This window comes from Prunus mume, linkage group LG4 (assembly GCF_029339155.1).
Source record: "Prunus mume cultivar Tortuosa linkage group LG4, ASM2933915v1, whole genome shotgun sequence".
NCBI classification, from domain to species: Eukaryota; Viridiplantae; Streptophyta; class Magnoliopsida; order Rosales; family Rosaceae; genus Prunus; species Prunus mume.
In genome coordinates, this window is record NC_142701.1 from 5102259 (window position 1) to 5123280 (window position 21022).

The window sequence follows — 21022 nt, forward strand, 5'->3', positions numbered from 1 at the left end:
TTGAGTTCAACTTCCAACTAGTCTAATCTAACTTACTTCACGAAATACTTTAACTACTCTAATTATATAAACAAGAAATTAAACACGTAGCATACTCACATAAGCACAAAAGGGATTTTTTTTAAAAGAATGATTTAATTAACAACGAACTTAAAAGACAAAATATGTAGAAAGTCACGAAACATAAGATGAGAAATTCAAATTGTCAAAAGCACTAGGACAGTGAATTCACTACTAGTAATCCGATCTAGCCTCTTATTCACCTACCTATTAACTAACCATTTGATGTTGCTGCTTAATTTTCCTTTTTCATAAATTAACTATGGTATTTAGGCTAACTCATATATTCCTACGGGCAATTCACCTATGGTATTTAGGTCAAATATCAACACATAAATTCATTAAGATCAGTGAAAACCTCCAACAAGCATGTAAACCTAGGACTATGGTATTTACCCTAGAAGAATTACAAATCCTAATCACAAGAAGCAAGCCTCAAATTAGGTACGGTATTTACTCTAATTTACATCTGATTAACACAATTAAAAGTCTAGATGGTGACCAAGCATCAAGATATCAACCAAGTTATGAAGCACAGTGATTAAGAATCCAACATCAAACATCAATCAATAAATAGGTAAACTAATAAAACTAGATTATCATGCTAGGGCTACATCATGCCCTAACAAAAGAAAATTAGTTGCACATAATCATAGAATAAGACATAAACAAAAACATAAGGAAGAAACAATAAAACTTAGCCAATTGTGGTACTCTTCTGGTGCCTCCAATTTCTCCTAGTCTTTGCATCCTCTAAAGGAGTTGTTTCTCATGCTTAAATAACACCACATGTCTATTCCTCGCTATCTGAGCTTTTACAGCGGCCCAAAAATAAAGAAAAACCTAATTAAAATATAAATCCAAAATGGGTAAGTAATTGACTCCTCTTCCTACTTGAATTGGGATAACATGTCAGTTACTTTGGGGTCTTTCCTCCTCCAAGAAAATTCGAGAAAAATATCTAAATTGCAGGCTTTGTCTTATCTTTCCAGCCATATCTCGCACACCTTGAGCAAAAATCAGAAAAGTCTTCAAATAATCATTCTTCCACAGGAATACAATTTCAATGGGTTTGCACCTTATGCTGACTTAACTTCAACTAATACTTTCATTGGCTACTTCGAAAATTCTATAAAAATTCCACAACCATCTTCAAGATCTTAGCTTTCATCTCCAACTAGTCTTGAACTAAAACTCCACCAAAAAGTCATATTTCCGTTGAAAACAAGTTACTTGCATTGGAAAGTTGCAAATTGAGAAAATAATAAAGTAATAAGTCTTTTTTAAATCAAATTCCCCTACAAAAACTAAGCATAAAGAGTACATAAATGCGTAAATTTATGGACTTATCAAGCAGACTTCTCAATGTTAGTGAGTTTTCTCTCAAACTTAATGAATTTACATAATTGAAAGAGATTATTGATCTTGCACAAAAGATGGTTGAGACAAAAAAAGATTAGATATACCATACACTTGCTTATGACACTAGCACTAATCCAAAGGTGAGACAAGGAGTGCTTTTGAAATTTTTTTGGCATCATTGCATCGATGGCATGGCTGGTAGGTACGTATAAGGAGCATAGAGGTGAGAGAGGGAGTGTTTCAGAGAGCTCATGAGGGTTTCAACGAGGGAGAGCTAAGGTTTTCACAAACACGGGGAAATTTGAATTTTTGGTTGAGGGCGAATTTACTTAAGCGACAACTTTTGTTTAGTGTGTTTTAAAAACACAACTCCATTTTAGTAGTGTATAAGACCACAACGGTTTTGTAAAACCATCGTCTTTTAAAACACGATGACGGTTTTGAGGTGCACCATCATCTATTTTGAGTTGTGGTTTAACAAAATTGTAGTAGTGAAAACTCGTTGAGGACAATTTATGATTGTAATGAATAATCACTATGATTTTTGATGTTTTGTTATGTCTTGAGTTTGAATTTTTTATTGTTTATATTTTGAAAGAGGTCCCTACATACATGAAACATTGGCTTCGCCACTGGATAAAGGTGACTTCTTTTGGAACCTACTTGAAATGATGACGTTTGTTCCTAATCAATGTGTGATTAGGACAGATCCCTACCCCATGTGCGCTTGAGGGCAATTTCCTCCAATAACCTTCGGTTTTGTTCACGTGTCATTATATTAATTGACTGGTGAAATCTTGCTGCCACAACACATTTAGACAATGACCAAATGCGTAGCGACTGTATATCATCTAATAAAGTGATAATCAATTTTAACATGTTTTGTGTTTAGCGATATACAATTGATTAAGGATTAATGACACAAAGAACTTATATTGTCAAACTCGAGATAAGCGCGTGGCAGATATGTTAATGTATAGCTCCCATTATTAATTCCATGCTCACAAATCATTCATCGGATATAGTGCTTTCCTATACTCACAAATCATTCATCCGATATAGTGTTTTCCCAGTTGTGCACGGGAAATTTCAAATATCTTTCATAAATATCGCATGTGGAAATTGTGCTGCTAACAAGAGAATCCATAAAACCTTCATACATCATCTACCAAATCAAATCCTCGATTAAGTAACCCATCACTCTCATTTGATACTAGAAACATGTATATTGCTTAAAGTGTGCAAGAAACAGTACAGTAACGTACCTACTTAGAATTTAGAGCATTCAGATTGTAGTTACGTACACAATAAGAATAACTCTAAATTGTAGTTACTACATACACAATAAGAATAATATGTAAAGAAATCAACCTGGGTATATTTAAAAATCACGCACATATGCCAAAATACAAACATGTATATAGGGTCAAAATTAGGAGACACTTTTTGGCACAAACTATAACACACTTGATTAGCCGTTAGCTGAAACCATTTTGAACGATAGTTATGTTAAAAATGTTCAGTATTAGTCCCACATCGAAAATTTAGGGGACCTTGCATGGGTCTATAAAGAGTTAGAGACTACTTCCTTTATTGTCAATTAATTTTGGAGTCAAAGTGCAACAACCACAGGTTTTGAGTATTTCTCCACTATCTCTGTCATTAAGCCAACAAACTGTTAACTATTAGCTTTGGAACAATTGTAAGAGTTCTTTTGGTTCCTCAATTTCTAGAAATTTCTATAATTTGATGCTTCATTAACCTTATTGGTGTGGTGCCATGGAGTTTGGTTTCTAAGTTCTCTTCATAAACTTTCTTAGATTAATATATCTGAATATTTGAGGATCTTCGTGCTTCCAAATTTGAGAAAGAAGATGGATAGAGGAGAGAACCGAGAGAGAAGAGTATTTCTTCTCTGGGTAAGGAGAGAATATAATTATTATTGGAGGAAAACATTTTATATATATATATATAATATTATATATACATAAGGGTAAACTGCCGAATACCCTCATGAACTATTTCGATTGTTGAAATTACCACCATGAATTAACTTTTCAGGCAATTTAGCCCTCCTATTAAATTTATTTGTCAATTTTGCCCCTGCCGTTAGCTTTTTCACAATTCCATTCAAATGCCCAATAAAACCACCATGTGAATGGCATGTGCGGCTACTGTTGAGGGTAATCTCGTCCTTCTAATCCTCAAGCCCCTTTCCCTCCTTTTTCATAAAGTTTCTCTTTCATTTGGTGCCAAAACCCACCCCTTTATGACAAAACCCACTATTTTTGACAGAACACAATTAATATTGGAGTCCTTAATTATGATCTTCCATGTCAGTTAGGTATCAACATTGAATATATATTAAAATAATCTCAGTGGTACAACAGCGACCCCCGTAAGAATATTACAATAATATTAGATTGATAAAATTAATCTTATAGTTATTGGCAGGATCTGAATCCATAAAACCATCATACATCATCTACCAAATCAAATCCTCGATTGAGTAACCCATCACTCTCATTTGATATCAGAAACATGTATATTGCTTAAAGTGTGCAAGAAACAGTACAGTAACTTACCTACTTAGAATTTAGAGCATTCAGATTGTAGTTACGTACACAATAAGAATAACTCTAAATTGAAGTTACTACATACACAATAAGAATAATACGTAAAGAAATCAACCTGGGTATATTTAAAAATCACGCACATATGCCAAAATACCAACATGTATATAGGGTCAAAATTAGGAGGCACTTTTTGGCACAAACTATAACTCACTTGATTAGCCGTTAGATGAAACCATTTTGAACGATAGTTATGTTAAAAATGTTCAGTATTAGTCCCACATCGAAAATTTAAGGGATCTTGCATGGGTCTATAAAGAGTTAGAGACTACTTCCTTTATTGTCAATTAATTTTGGAGTCAAAATGCAACAACCACATGTTTTGAGTATTTCTCCACTATCTCTGTCATTAAGCCATCAAACTGTTAACTATTACCTTTGGATCAATTGCAAGAGTTCTTTTGGTTCCTCAATTTCTAGAAATTTCTATAATTTGATGCTTCATTAACCTTATTGGTGTGGTGCCATGGTGTTTGGTTTCTAAGTTCTCTTCATAAACTTTCTTAGATTAATATATCTGAATATTTGAGGATCTTCGTGCTTCCAAATTTGAGAAAGAAGGTGGATAGAGGAGAGAACCGAGAGAGAAGAGTATTTCTTCTCTGGGTAAGGAGAGAATATAATTATTATTGGAGGAAAACATTTTATATATATATATATATAATATTATATATACATAAGGGTAAACTGCTGAATACCCTCATGAACTATTTCGATTGTTGAAATTACCACCATGAATTAACTTTTCAGGCAATTTAGCCCTCCTATTAAATTTATTTGTCAATTTTGCCCCTGCCGTTAGCTTTTTCACAATTCCATTCAAATGCCCAATAAAACCACCATGTGAATGGCATGTGCGGCTACTGTTGAGGGTAATCTCGTCCTTCTAATCCTCAAACCCCTTTCCCTCCTTTTTCATAAACTTTCTCTTTCATTTGGTGCCAAAACCCACCCCTTTATGACAAAACCCACTATTTATGACAGAACACAATTAATATTGGAGTCTTTAATTATGATCTTCCACGTCAATTGGGTATCAACATTGAATATATATTACAATAATCTCAGTGGTACAACAGCGACCCCCGTAAGAATATTACAATAATATTAGATTGATAAAATTAATCTTATAGTTATTGGCAGGATCTGAATCCATAAAACCTTCATAGGCCATCTACCAAATCAAATCCTCGATTGAGTAACCCATCACTCTCATTTGATATTAGAAACATGTATATTGCTTAAAGTGTGCAAGAACAGTACAGTAACGTACCTACTTAGAATTTAGAGCATTCAGATTGTGGTTACGTACACAACAAGAATAACTCTAAATTGTAGTTACTACAAACACAATAAGAATAATACGTAAAGAAATCAACCTGGGTATATTTAAAAATCACGCACATATGCCAAAATACAAACATGTATATAGGGTCAAAATTAGGAGACACTTTTTGGCACAAACTATAACTCACTTGATTAGCCGTTAGATGAAACCATTTTGAACGATGGTTATGTTAAAAATGTTAGATGAAACTATTTTGAACGATTGTTATGTTAAAAATGTTCAGTATTAGTCCTACATCGAAGATTTAAGGGACCTTGCATGGGTCTATAAAAAGTTAAAGACTACTTCCTTTATTGTCAATTAATTTTGGAGTCAAAGTGCAACAACCGCATGTTTTGAGTATTTCTACACTATCTCTGTCATTAAGCCAACAAACTGTTAACTATTAGGTTTGGATCAATTGTAAGAGTTCTTTTGGTTCCTCAATTTCTAGAAATTTCTATAATTTGATGCTTCATTAACCTTCTTGGTGTGGTGCCGTGGAGTTTGGTTTCTAAGTTCTCTTCATAAACCTTCTTAGATTAATATAACTGAATATTTGAGGATCTTCATGCTTCCAAATTTGAGAAAGGAGATGGATAGAGGAGAGAACCGAGAGAGAAGAGTTTTTCTTCTCTGGGTAAGGAGAGAATATAATTATTATTGGAGGAAAACATATTATATATATAATATTACATATACATAAGGGTAAACTGCCGAATACCCCCTTGAACTATTTCGATTGTTGAAATTACCACCATGAATTAATTTTTCAGGCAATTTAGCGCTCCTATTAAATTTATTTGCCAATTTTGCTCATGCCGTTAGCTTTTTCACAATTCCATCCAAATGCCCGTCAAAACCACCATGTGAATGGCATGTGCGGCTACTGTTGAGGGTAATCTTGTCCTTCTAATCCTCAAACCCCTTTCCCTCCTTTTTCTTAAACTTTATCTTTCAATTGGTGCCAAAACCTGCCCCTTTTTGACAGAACCCACTGTTTATGACAGAACTCAACCCCATTTGCAGGCATTCTAACTTTCTCATTCCGTTTATGTTCATCAATTTCATGAACAAGACAAGAAATTGCAGTTGAAGATAGGATGCATAGGAACATACATGTAGCGTTTGTGTGGAATTGAGGCTGAAACGATTGTTTGCTGGTTTGATGATAATCTGAAAGAAGAAACCGAACATTGATGGACATGGTCTGATTAATGATGAGTTATACTGACTTGCCAGTATCGTTTTGGGGATATGCACTTCAAACTGCAACATACCTGCTAAACAGAGTACCTTCCAAATCCGTGCCCAAAACACCATATGAAATGTGGTTTGGGAGGAAGCCAAGTCTTAATCATCTTAAGATATGGGGTTGTACGGCTTATGTCAAGAAGCATGATATTGACAAGTTAGACGCTAGATCAGAAATGTGTAGATTCATTGGATATCCAAAGGAAACTTTAGGATACTACGTTTACTATCCAAACGAACAAAAGGTGCTTATTGCAAGATCTGCAAGATTTCTTGAGATTGATTTTGCATTGGATGGCACCTATGTGCAAAAGGTTGAGCTTAAGGAAGAGTCTGGAGAGCCTCATGAACTTGAAGTATAGTATGATCCAGTTGATAATCCAGTCCCTTTACCCACACTCACCCAACCTTCACTTAGGTCTGAAAGGACCAGTAAAGCACCTAATAGATATTTGGGCTTACACCATGTTCTTCTCATGGGAGATGACATGGAAGATCCTGAAACCTACATGAAGGCAATGTTGGACATTGACTCAAAGAAATGGCAGGAAGCCATGAAGTTTGAGATGGATTCTATGTATACCAACCAAGTCTGGACTCTGGTTGACCCACCTGAAGGTATTGTACCAATAGGAAACAAATGGGTCCTCAAGAGAAAGAAGGGCTCATATGGCAAGGTGGAGACTTATAAAGCTAGATTAATAGCTAAAGGTTACAGACAAAGAGAGCGAATTGACTATAAATAAACTTTCTCTCCTGTAGCATTGATGAAATTCATCCTCATACTTCTCGCCATAGCAGCATATTATGATTATGAGATATAGCAAATGATGTGAAAATGGCTTTTCTGAATGGCCACCTTTAGGAAGAAATCTACATGGATCAACTTGAAGGATTCATATCTAAACATGAAGACAAGAAAGTATGCACACTACTACAAAAAGTGAAAAAGACAACCAGAAAAAATCGAAGGTAGAACCAAAAACCGTCGTTGTGTTTAGAAAGACGATGGTAACAAAAAACCGTCATGGATAAATTACTTAAACACCTAAACAATCGAGACCCGTTTGGATATTTTTTTTAAAACGACACACCAAATTAAAAAAGTGTTGTCTTATTAAAAAGGTAAAGACGATGGTTTAACTAAATAGCCGCCGTGTTAACTACTAAATAAACAAGACCAACTTTTCTTAGTCAACGTCGTATAATTTCAAATAAATCCACGTTGGTATATTACAAAATTTCAATGTATTAAATCGATGTGCCATGACTATAAAGATAAATTTATCGACTTATTATTTGGCAATGTACTACGATGGTATCTATAACTCTACTATTCGCATAAGTTTGAAGTAACTATGTTGGTTTGTTCAATTAACGACGTATAATATTATTTTACCACGTCATGAAGTTCAAAGCACCGTCGTATTTATTCACTTTATACGGTCGACCTTATTAGTAAACCGTCGTTTTAATTTTTATTGCTTTTTAAAATTTACTAATGGATTTTTGTATCCTACGATAGTAGATCAACAGAATGACAAGAAAATTAAAATGAGATTCCAAGAGATATGAAATCTTACCAGTGGGATCTGTGTTCCTCATCATAATCGAACCACCAATGTGAGAAAGACAATATTTTAAACATTTATGACATATGTGTTTTTGTGTCTTTCAGATACACAAAAGCACATACGCATCAAAATCCAAAAAATTTGCCTCTAAAATTTGAAGACGGCAAGATTAGGGAAAGTCAATTTTTTAGACATTGACGATGTATGTGTCTTTGTGTCTTCGAGATACACAAAGGCACATACACGTCAAAATCCGAAATATTTGCCTCTAAAATTTGACAATTGTGAGCTTCTAAAATTTGACAATTGTGAGCTTTCAAAACGAAATTTTTTTAGAAGTTGATGATGTGTGCATGTTTGTGTCTTTCAGATACACAAACGCACACACACATCAACATCCAAACTATTGCCTTCAGAGAGGTGAGAGAGAGCCAAGGCTTGAAGTGTGGACGGCAGCCAAGGGCAATAAGAAGTTGTTAAAAACTGAAAGTGAAAGAGCGCGGGAAAAAAATACAATTTATACAAATAATGTTCACTAACCACGTCGGTCCTCCTACAAGTCAAGTCATCTAATTACAAAAATCCATGGCGGTGTATACTAAATAGACACATATTAAATAATGTGTCGCGTTAGAAGAAGTAACATGAGGTCGTATAAACCTATCTAACACAGTCAATTTGGTAAACTAAACTCATTGACTTTTAAAACCAACAATGATGGTTCTCTATAAATAGGCGACGTGGTAACTTATAATATCACTTCTTCAAAAGTAAACTTGTGTCGTGTAATACCTAGATAACCACGTCATTCTCGGAATACCAAAAGTCAATTGGCATTATTACTAACCAAGTCGGTTTCTACTATTTTCACATCGTTGTAAAAACATACTAGGGCGGTTTTGGGAAAAACCATCGTCTTATTGATCTTTGGAACAATATATAAATGTTTTCGTCACTTGACCTAAAGTTTTACGTTCTCTCTAACTGATAAATTCTTTTAATTTCCTCTCAATTTCCCTCTCATTTCCCAAAAATGGCATGTCTGAATCTCTTCATCTTCCTCATCTTCATCTCCAAAACTCCAAAGTTTACTTCGGAAGAAAACTTTCTTTGCAAGCCAAAGGTATTTTCTCACACTTTTATTTGTTCAATATCATTTGAAGGTTTTTTTGAAAGAACGAGTCTGGAAACAAGATTCCATTCAAAATAATGAAATCTTTCACTTGTTTGATTAAAATCACTAGTCCCTCACTATCACGACGTCTGAGGACGACAGTTTTGTCTTGCATATGACGTTTTTATTCACACACCGCAACGGTAATTAAATCCATGCTATTTCAAATAGCACGATTGTAGTTAATAACCCACGTGGTGTTAGAATAAATATGTCGTTAATAAGATAAAACCATCGTCTTATTTGAAACAATCGTGGGAGAGAGAAATCTGAGCGGTTTTTTGTATCAACTCATAATAAGACGACAGTTTTCTCTTATGTACGTCGTTTTAATTCTCTTACCACGACATATTTTCACATCCATCATTCTAAACTGTAATATTACGTCATTCTTTTTAATTAACCGTTTTTTTTATTTGCAGTTTTTATTTCTCTCTAAACATGGTTTCAAAATCTTAACGTAAGGAGGCTCAAGTATCAAAAGGTCAAAGAAAGGACCTTGCTGTTTCAAAGGCTCAAATGAGTGAAGCCAAATATGTTCAAAGCAATCCCGCGATGAAGATGAGATTTACTTCAACCACCGAGAAAGACCAAAGCTCAGCGACATTTGATGAGGAGCCAAAATTGACTTGCAGTATCAACACAATGAGCCGTGTTGTGAAGAGAAAAATCCAAAAGATTAAGCCCATGGTTGAGTACAATAAAAGGGGCAGACCAGATGGCAAGGCTGCTGTTGAGATGGAGAGTAACATTGGTGTTTTGGCATGCACCAAAGTCCCTCTTATGGACAAGAAATGGACTCAAGGACCTGAAGAAGCATATTTGGGAAGTTATTGAAATGGCTTATGTTGTTGGGGAAGGGAGCAAGAAGATGGTGCTGTCGTCTGCCACAAAAAAATGGAAGGATTTCAAGCCTACCTTAACGAGGTAGTTTATCCTTCCATTCGCAAATGAGAAGGAGAAGTTAAAAGAACCGCCTCAGCTTTATAACTTCATAAAGAAATCGCAATGGGATGCCTTTGTAGCTTCAAGGTTATCCCCAGATTTTTTGAGGTTGTGCATTCTGAGCAGTCACAGAGAAGGAAAAAATGCGAGTATAACCATAGGTTGTCTTGAAAAGGGCATGTTGGTTTGGTGGACGAATTAGAAGAAACCATGCCCGGTGAAGAAATCGATCGTTCTCTACTATGGAAGAAGGCAAGAGAAGATAAACAGGGAAACATCCATGATCCAAAGGTTGTAGAGAAGGAAAAATTAATCTTAAGTCTCACTGACTCTGATCTAAATTTGAAAAACAGAGGTTTTATTTTTCATTTAGACGTCATTCGTTTTAGTAACCGTCATTAGAAATGAAACACCACGACGATTTTTATTTATTGTCGTTTAAAAATAGATATGACGTCAATACGTTTAGGAAACAGACGTCTGGATTGAATTACCACGATGGTTTATATTTCTGAGTTATATGTTTTATTTTAAAATTTTAAACTTTCTGAATTTTCTCACACACACACACACACACACACACACACACACACACACTCTATATATATATATATGTATATATATTTCTCTGCAGTTGGTTTGTACACTATTTTTGGAAAAGAATGAATATTTTGGTTAAGATTTGTTTTCCCTGCATGTCAATTATACGACGGTTTTTTCCAAAAACTAACGTTAGAATGCATACACAACGACGGTAGTTTCTTACCAACGTTTTAATGCACTTACCACGACGTATTCACACATCTGTCGTCTTAATTTATCCGTTTTACAATCCATTCACTCACTAACATTCTCTGTACATCTTTTAGGATGATTTAAAAAAACAAGTCTCCGAGGGCACTCTGGCTGTCTTTGGGAGCAATGAAGTTTTGACCTAGGCTTTGGGAACACCTGAGCATGGTGAGAGAGTCAGAGGTGTTGGAATTGGGGTTTCCCCAACTCAATTCTTCAATTTGCTAAGACAGTAGAGAGTAAAATTTGCTGACAAATTGAAGGAAAGTCTTATGGAGGCAGTCAGAGAAGAAACCAAGAGGATCAAGGCTAGGGCAAAGGAAACTGTTTTGGAGGCAGTCAGACAAGCGAGGGAAATTTTGTTGGAACAATTCCGTCAACTAGTTCCCAATTTTGATCCCAACTTGCTCAATAAAACTCCAATTACTTCAATTCCCTTACTGCCTCAAGAGCAAAGCCCAAAAAATCCAATGTTTGACAAAGCAAGCTACTCGGGGGCCATTAATGTGAGACCCCTTGTTTTGGAAGAAGAAAATCTCAAGCATGATGCTGATTCTGCTGAAAAACAGCAAGATGACATGGTAAAATCTCTAACATTTTCTTTTTTCTTATTTTTAAATATTAAATAGACGTCGCTTTTTTAATATCCGACGTTTGAATTCTAAAGCAACGACATTACATATTTACCGTCGTTTGATTTTTATAATACGTGTACTTTTTCTAAGAACTGTCATTGTGATTTAAATACCACAATGCTTTTGTTGGTTTCATCTTCAGAATATTTTGCATTTTAGTTTAGAACTTGTAAATAATGACGGTTTCTGTTAACCGTCGTCGACACCATTTACTACGACAGTTATTTTTTCAGAAACCGTCGTCTATTTCTTTACTACGTCATATGTTTTACTTGTTTTACAATCCATCTTCAATGCTTTTTATTTCGACAACCTTTTTATAGTCTGGCGACGTTATAACTTTTACACAACGATGGTTTCTTTTTACCGCCGTCTAAAAAAATTATTACGTCAGTATTTTAGGAATATCATCGTTTATATATTAATTCCACAACAGTTTGGATTGTTTAGTTAGAGTTGTTTATTTTATTTGATGTACAAACTATCTTATATTTCTTTGTTTATTTATTTTAACAGGATCTCTCAAAGCTAGACTTGCCACCTCCTCTATTAGCCCTATGCCAATTTGTCCAGACCACTTTGAAGCCTTCTAATGAGACGTTGAGAGTTAACATTCCAGGGGAAGTGTTTGGGTATGAGCATGATACCTTCATCTTGTGTGAAGATATTTTGCAGTTTGCATCCATGGTTGAGATCGGATCCACAGTGATTGCAGTATACATGAGGTAATTCTAGAAATCTTTATTTTAATTTATTTTAATTTATTTTATTACAATTCCCTATCTTTTAAATTAAAATATCATTTAATTGAATTTCATATATTTAGGTACCTATTTGACTATTTAAAAATGGCAAATATGGTAAACCTTATTGGCCTCGTCGACCCTGGACAAGTTAGCTCTGAATCTGGATCGTTATCTTACAAATCAAAACATCTATCAGATCGCTTGGAAAAGGCAGATGGGGACCAATTTTTCTTGGTGCCTTATAATCCAGGGTTAGTCCCCTTAATTATTTAACCTCTTTTCTTTGTCATATTTTTCTTGGAACCTAACAATTTAATTAACCTATATGGATGTAGGGGTCGTTGAGTGTTGATTATTGTGAGACCAGCTAAGGAGACAGTCTATTATATGGATTCATTGCCAAACTGCTCGATTGACGAGGACATGAGAAATATAGTGAAAATGTAAGTTGATTTACTCCATTATAAAATTTTTTTAATCTCTACATTAGGATTATACAACGGATTTTTGTAAAGATTCAATCATAAGTAGTTGTAAAGAGTCAATCCACAATTATTCGTCAATCTAAAATAGGTTTCAGCCCCGTCACAACTACAAACACATTTTAACCACATCCCTTTAGTAAAAACTGGAATATAAACAGGCAGGTCACTGACAAATTTAAAACCAAACTTAACAAATCTAATAAATAGGATTTGATTCCAATGACCAAATTAAAGTAAAAAAATATAGTTTATCTTGCGGCTACACCTAGGTGAGACCACAGACTACCTACGTACCCTTACTGAGGGATCAAGCCACACTTAGTTCTTCAATCAATAGTCATGAATCATATAACGTAGAATTATGTTCAATAATACCAACAAGTTAATTTTAGAATATTTTCAATAATATCTCAGCCCATGAACCACAAACCCATTTTTCTTTACTCACTCCGTTCTTAAGACTCATAACTCACCGACCTTTTCCTTTTAACAATTCACATATGCTAAGCATAATTCCTTTAAACGTTACTCTTTTTCCCGATATGGTCGAACTCCACACGTAGTAAAGTAACAGTAATTAAAATGTCTGGATCCCTTACCACAAGCCGAAATAATCCAACACCACGTATGGTAAAGTAACCAGTATCTGAGTGAGCCCACATGCTGGCAAGACCAAACCATGTCCTACGCACGTGGACTGCTTTATCACACGCTGGATAATCCAATGCCACGTGTGATAAAGTACAACATAACCAAGTAAGCCCACAAGCCAGAAAATCCAATGCCACGTGTGGCTAGACCAAACCATGTCCTACACACGTGGACTTCTTTATCACACGCAGAATAATCCAACGCCACATGTGATAAAGTACTAACACAACCAAATGTCTCCACATGCTGGATAATCCAACGCCACGTGTGGATACTGATGAGTCGATTTTATATTATATATTTAACCCCATTCTTAGTATATTTTGGTTAATACTTTGGAAGAATTTTGATACTTTGAATTATATTTCCAATATAGGACTTTCGATTCTCTCTAGAGCAAAACATAATCAAATGAACTAATTTTGGAGTAATTCCAGTTGGAGGACGTACGTGAGTCACTTAGCTTGATCGTATCAAAATATCAGACTTTTCCACCAAGCGATGATTTCCTGGCGAATAAAAGAAGGAGCAGTGCGCTGTGCTGAAATAGTGACGTTTTGGGCTTTTATTGCATTTTTGGAGCCCAAGATGACCTCAGATGGGTTCATGGCCTTCTGGAGAAGTGTTTGGAATATTTTTATCTTTAAAACAAGCTATCTTGGGCTGGATTTGGAGGACATTTGAGGCCAAAATGTGGCTGGGCAGATTGTGGGCAGATTCTCCTAATCCAATTTGGATTTTATATCCTAGTATTATTTTATTTTAACCTAGTTTCCTTGTGGGGATTGGGGCAGCTAGGTTTTAGGAGGTATTTAAGTTATTTTTCACAGAAAATTTTTGGACTTCTCTTTTGGGCTTTTGAACGCGACTTTTGCTAGGATTTTGGAAGAACTTCTACTTCAAGGTGTTTTCGATCTTTATTATTTTAATGAAGAACTTGATTATTTTTATTGTGAACATGCGTAACTAACTCTCTTTTGCTAGGGTGAGGCCACGAGCCTTAGCAAGAATATGTAGTTTCTGTCCAATTTGCTTATGATTATATGCATGCAGGTTTTCGAATTATTCATCACTGGGTTAACCTATCTAAGTGTCTTGATGCTTGATCACCATTAGGATGTTTAGAAAAGTAATTTGATGCAGTTTTGGTTGGAGGTCGGTCCCTGAAATTGACGAAGGCTTCTTGTGATTAATATGTGCAAGTTCACTTAGGATGAATACCACGTCTTAAGGGTTGCATGGGCTTTTCAAAAGGTTTCACAGAACTTAATGAGTCATGTATGTTTAGATTTGATCCTGAATACCACAGACGGATTGCATGTGTGATATACGCTCTATGTTGGGGGTCCAAGTAGGCATATATTAGGAGTACCTAACCTTCGAAATATGCATGTATAGGTCATAAGTAATTGGGGGAACTATATAGAATTGTTAAGGTGACGGCGGATCCCTAGTGCTTTCTTAATTTGATTTCTAAAAACACAACTGTTTCTCTTGCTCTTAGCTTTAATTTTGCATATTGCCTTATTTTTATTAGTTAAATTCCTTTTAATTTAAGGTCTTCAAATCAAACATCTCAACTTTCTCTTTTGCAATAATTAATTAGAATTTGGTTGCTACGAGTTATTTAATAATCCCTGCGGAGAACGACCTTACGAGAATCATTTATACTACAATAACCTTGTCATTCTTGCAAGTTTTGTAGGAGTTTTAACCCTGTTTGCGCATGTACTAAAAAGCCTATCAGATACGGTAACCAAGGGAGGGTACTTAGCATGATGCAATCACATATTCACATAACAATGAACAAAGTAGTGCATCTCATATCAATCCCTTTCCGAGTTATTTAATCATAGAGTGAATAACAATTTCTCAACACTCATAATCCATATTCAAATTAATAATAAGCCTCAAATATCAAAATAGTCGAAATCTCCATAATTAAACGATATATATATATATATATATATAAACTCCTATATGCATGGTAATTTAATCATTGAAAATAATGCTATTTCAAAACAAAGTCCACTCACCTCGTAATAATCTTATCCGAAATTAAATTCTCAATTTCACATTTATGCAAATTTAACACACCCCAATGATATCAAGTTAAAACAATAACATTCAGTGTACTGAATTCAAATTTAACAGGTATCAACATAGACTGAAATTCAAATCCGTATACTCTAATAATAATAACATTAATAATAACAACGATACTGATAGTAACCCCCGTAAATCCCAGATCACATTCTAAAAGTCAATAAGGTACATATCCTGATGCAAAATTCCAATTTCCCAAAACAAATCGTTTCCATTCAACCTAAATATCTATATCTATATCTATATATATATATATATATAAACATATATAATAAAATAACACCCATACTTCCTTGTTGAAAACCAAAATAAAATCATAATTAAGAGAACACTAAATCTAAATAAGCCCTTCGATTTTATTAATATACAAAACACTATTCATATACTTAGGAATATAGAATCTCTGAAAATCCCATAAGACGAGATAATAAAATCCAAAACACCATATCTTACACAAAGTCACCATAACCTTTTTAAAATAATATTAATAGCGCTAATAATAATAGTAATAATAATAAGCATTCCCGAAATTCCCATAATCACGTATCCCATCCTAAAAATTCACTAGTTTGAATTAAATCACCCATAACTTTCAACATCCATTCTCAAATCAATTCCACATACGTATAATATACCATTTCTTATAAGAACAGAGTCTAAGGGAGATGAAAAGTACAAGAGTCAAGGACTTACAAAAGCAATGCTTAATTGAATTTAGTTACATGTTTTCATATTTCAAAGTAAACCAAAATAAATGCCAACAAACAAGCATTTATATAATAAATGGAACACAATAACACAAGAATGACAATATATGCAAACACAGCAATGTTACTTCTACAACCAGGTAGTCAAAGTTAGTAAGACCTGAAAATTACCTAGCATTGCTACAGCGAGCACAAGAAATAGCTTGCATGAGAAAATATGATATAAAGCACAACAGACATGTAAAATTTGACAAACAATAGAGCATGAAGCATCTTATTATGAATGGGAAAAATCATAAGATGGATATAGTAATGAAGATTCCATAATTACATAACTAAAGTTTTGCCAAGCATCCACAAATAATACCTATACAGGAGCTGACATGTTCTCATTTTTTTCAGTATAAATGGAAAATTTTAGTTTAATAGATTTAGTGCCAGTTTGGCATTGCTTATTTGGGGTGATAAGTGATTTTTTAAAAATTTTGAGAAGCCCAACCCGTTTGGTAAACTGCGAAAAAATCACTTATTGTTAAAAATTGCTGTGAGAGAAAGCTATAAGGGAAAGCAGCTAATTAGGTGCTTTTATTTTCTGATTATGCAGGAATCAGTTTTGAAGAAGTGTTGGGTTTAATGATTATGCAGCAATCATTTTCTGATTATGCGTAAAATCAACACCAACAACACTTTTAACAAAAATTTTACCAAACGCCAAATTGCTTTCTCTCACAGCTGATTTCTCTCACAGCAAATCTGACAGCGATTATTTTCACAGCACAGCAATGTCAAACTGGCCCTTAATGGGAAAACAACAGGAAGCACCAAAGCCTTAGCGTTATCAAGACACATTTTTAGAATATCATAAGTAGTTCTAATTGTCTCTGACAGTGGTGCAGTGTAGAACCATGATAACAAAAAGGGCTGCTAATACATTGATCCCTCTTGTTGCCATATTATTCAGTCTAAAGGGAACTACGGTCTTTAGTTCAGGGTTTCAAGCTGCTAACTAAGTAACTTTTACGAAGAAAAGGCGTTACCTACATCCATCCACCCCAACCCCTTGTTGGATTTGATCATCCACGCATGATGAAAATGGGTCTCACAAGTTAACCTACAAACCCTTCCAATGTTGAGATAATTCATGGTCAAACTCATTCTAAATCTCATTCTTATAGAATCTACAATTAACCTTTAAACAGGCCTTGAGATTTATATGTTGCTCCAAGCCAAACCCACCTATGCTAAGAGGGTCATGATAAGAGATGTAGAGTCCGAAGGGGAGGGGGTTTTCTTAGGGGCTCGAGAGAGGGAATAAATAGATAGGAAGGCCCAGAAATTTTTTAATTCGTTGCAGGGGAATTTACAAGAAAGGGAAAGAGGAATTCTCAACGAAAAAAGTGCTCTCTGAACCGAACGTGAAACTAGTTTTCCATTAGACGGCTGTTCCCGTAACTCCACTCTCGACTTGGATTATATATCCAAAAAGGTCCGCTCTCGGCCATTCGACATGCTGCCTAGCAGAGGAGTGGTTATCTGAACTGGATTCTCTCGTTTCTAGTAGATGCCGAACCTGCTGCCCCATTGACTAAGAAGGGGGTGGGCGCAGCAGCTACATGGACCCCTTCCTTTCTGTTGTTGTCAGCGCTTTCCCGAGCCGAGCTGGAATTTTTTTTTTAAAGGCAGGCAAAGCCCGAAGGCTGCTATCCCAATAGGCCAGAAGGAACGAGGAGAGGGCCCGGCAATCATACTACTGCGGTTGAAAAAGCGTGTTCCCCTTAGATAATACGCACCGTAGGCCATCCTCGGCCTTCTTCGTTTTCGATGAAAAACAAATAAAATCTCTATCTCCGAAAGCGTTTTCCTTCCCCCTCCCTTCGTCGAGCCTTTCCTTTAATGGTTGGGGAAAGCATTCCCTTATATGAACTTGGCAGGGATTCTGCCTTAGTAAAAAAAATATATTAAAATTAGGGCGGCCTAACTGTGTATACACAACCTTGGAAAGGTTCGAAAGACCTGTTGGTACCTTCACAAAGGATGAGACAGTCTCAAAAGTACCATGGTCTACAGTTGGTCAAACTTCTTGTTTTTGGTCAATTGGGCCCGCGTGGCCCACAACCTAGGATTTCCGATCCGAAAGTTCCTACGGGTTCAACAAAGTTTATTAAACACCTCCTGCAAGTTTGATCCAGATCGAGTGGTCGGATCGCTCTCGATGGCACGATTGGAGTGTCTGGGACACAAATTCTAGATCCGTGAGTTCCTACACGATCCTAGAGGTACATAGATCAACATGCTTGAAAATGGAGCTAATCCAAAGGTCTGAACATATCGATCCCGGATATCGCCTAATATGCGTAAATCCTTTTCATTGTCAAACGATAACCAAATTCAAATCCGAGCATATCGTCATGCTCGGGACGACGTGAGGAATATTTTAGGACAAAATGGGACACCACCCCATGGCCCAAGTGCTGACAGCGCGTGTGTGTCTTGAGAAAATTTCGGTGACTGGAAAATTATCAAACCACCTAACAATACCTATACCTACGTGATCAGGACAACTAGGGGAGCAATTTATAAAACCTCAAAAGTGATCTACAATACCTACATAAATGGATAGAGCGTGAAGAGTAGATGAAGTTTCATACCTCACTTGACGAGAACCATTGCCGGAATCGCCTAAAAATGCAAGAACACCGCCGGAAAAACCTAACCCTTTTTCAGCTTCAAATTGAGCTCATTGACAACAAATCAGATCAGGTCTTGGGTGGGTTTTGTAGAGGAGGACGAGGGGAAGAGATTTCATGAAGCTTGCTGTGCCACTGTCGCATCGAGAAGAATGAAAAAAACCAAAAAATCTAGCTATATCGCAAGGAAGAAGAAGGGAAATAGGAGAACCTGGCAATGTAGCATAGTAGCAGTACTATAGCTACCTTTACGTGTGCGTTACAACTCGGAATTGAGCGTGCCACCTGTCTACAAACTCATAAAAGTGAGCCTTACGAAACGGTGCCACTCAATTCCCCGAAATCCTGTCGGATCAAAAAGTTACCAAAGTGCCCCACCCCTAAAAGAATTAAATTGCATTAAATCGATTAAATTGGGAAAGTATACGTGGATCGACAAATTTGGTAGCCAGAATCATTGGAAATGACGTCAGAGGTTTCGAGTGAAAACATGCCCTTTTTTGAGTTTTCCGGCGAACTAGCTGCAGGCTGCGGCGGGGTAGGGGTGAGGCGGGAAAAGGACGGTGCACTCGACATTTTGGTACCGACCCCGTCAATTTTGGTGGCTGGAGGTGGTGGTTTCCACCAAAACGTGGCTGGCTGTAACAGGGAGGGTTTAATTGGACTATGACCTAATTTCCTCTATAATTGTTGGCTTGACATTGGTGAAATGTAATTGCTATAAGCCTTATCATAAAATTATCTCTTATAAACCTTATTGACATAACTCATTGGGCTCCTTTGTTTCCTTAATATTGCAGCCATGGCTTGGCAACATGGGATGCCACATAGATCCCATTTTCTACAAGAGCAAGAGTGAGTATTTAGATCAACTGCATATTGCCTACCAAGCATAGGGGTGTATAGCCTATTGACATAACTCATTCAGGATCTTGATGGTGCGTTTAGATGAATTGCATATTGCGCACCAAGCATATTGACGTAACTCATTCAAGATCTTGATGATGAAGAGGAGGAAAAAACTGTTGTGGTGTAAAGCCTTACACCAGCTTCCAGGTTTCTCCTCAAGGAAGGTCTATTAAGCACCACACAATTTTTACTTATGATTCTTGATCCAATAGTAACAGATCCATTTCATCTCATGGGCATTTGGTGGCAGATGAACAATCATGGAAATCATGATCATCCAGCTTCCCCATTTGAGATGGCACATGGAAGGCCTTTTTGGGGTTCGGTTGCTCACCAACCAAAGTTCGGTAGCTTGTTTAATGAAGCAATGGAGGCTGACGCTCAGCTGCTAGCAAGGGCAGTGGTTGAAGAGTGTGAAGAAAATTTTGAGGGTTTGAATTCCTTGGTTGATGTTGGAGGTGGCACAGGAACCATGGCCAAGGCCTTCCCCAACATCAATTGCACTGTCTTTGACCAACCACATGTTGTTGTAAACTTGCAAGGGACTCACAATTTGGATTTTTGTTGGAGAAGATATGTTTGAGAAGGTAACCCCCAGCAAATGCAATTTTCCTTAAGGTAATTATAAAACTCAATTATTTTTCTCATTTTTATTATTCCTTAGTTTCCAAATTAATTATTACCTTGTTGTTAGTAAACACATCACACCTTTGCCTGTGCAGAATCTTCTAAAGTTGTCCTTGTTTTGCTTGGCTTTCAATCCAAGCCTACATCCCAAAATTAGGAGGTGTATTCAATTGATATTTTAAAATATTATTTTGGGATAAATAAGTCTTGTGGTATTTATTAAGACTTTTAAATAATCTAAACAAGTCTTGTGGTATTCCATTAAGACTATTAGGATTTTTAAAAGAGGGTGTCGAAATCACGTGGTATTCAATCAAGACTTTAAACAAGTAACAAAAAGTCTTATGG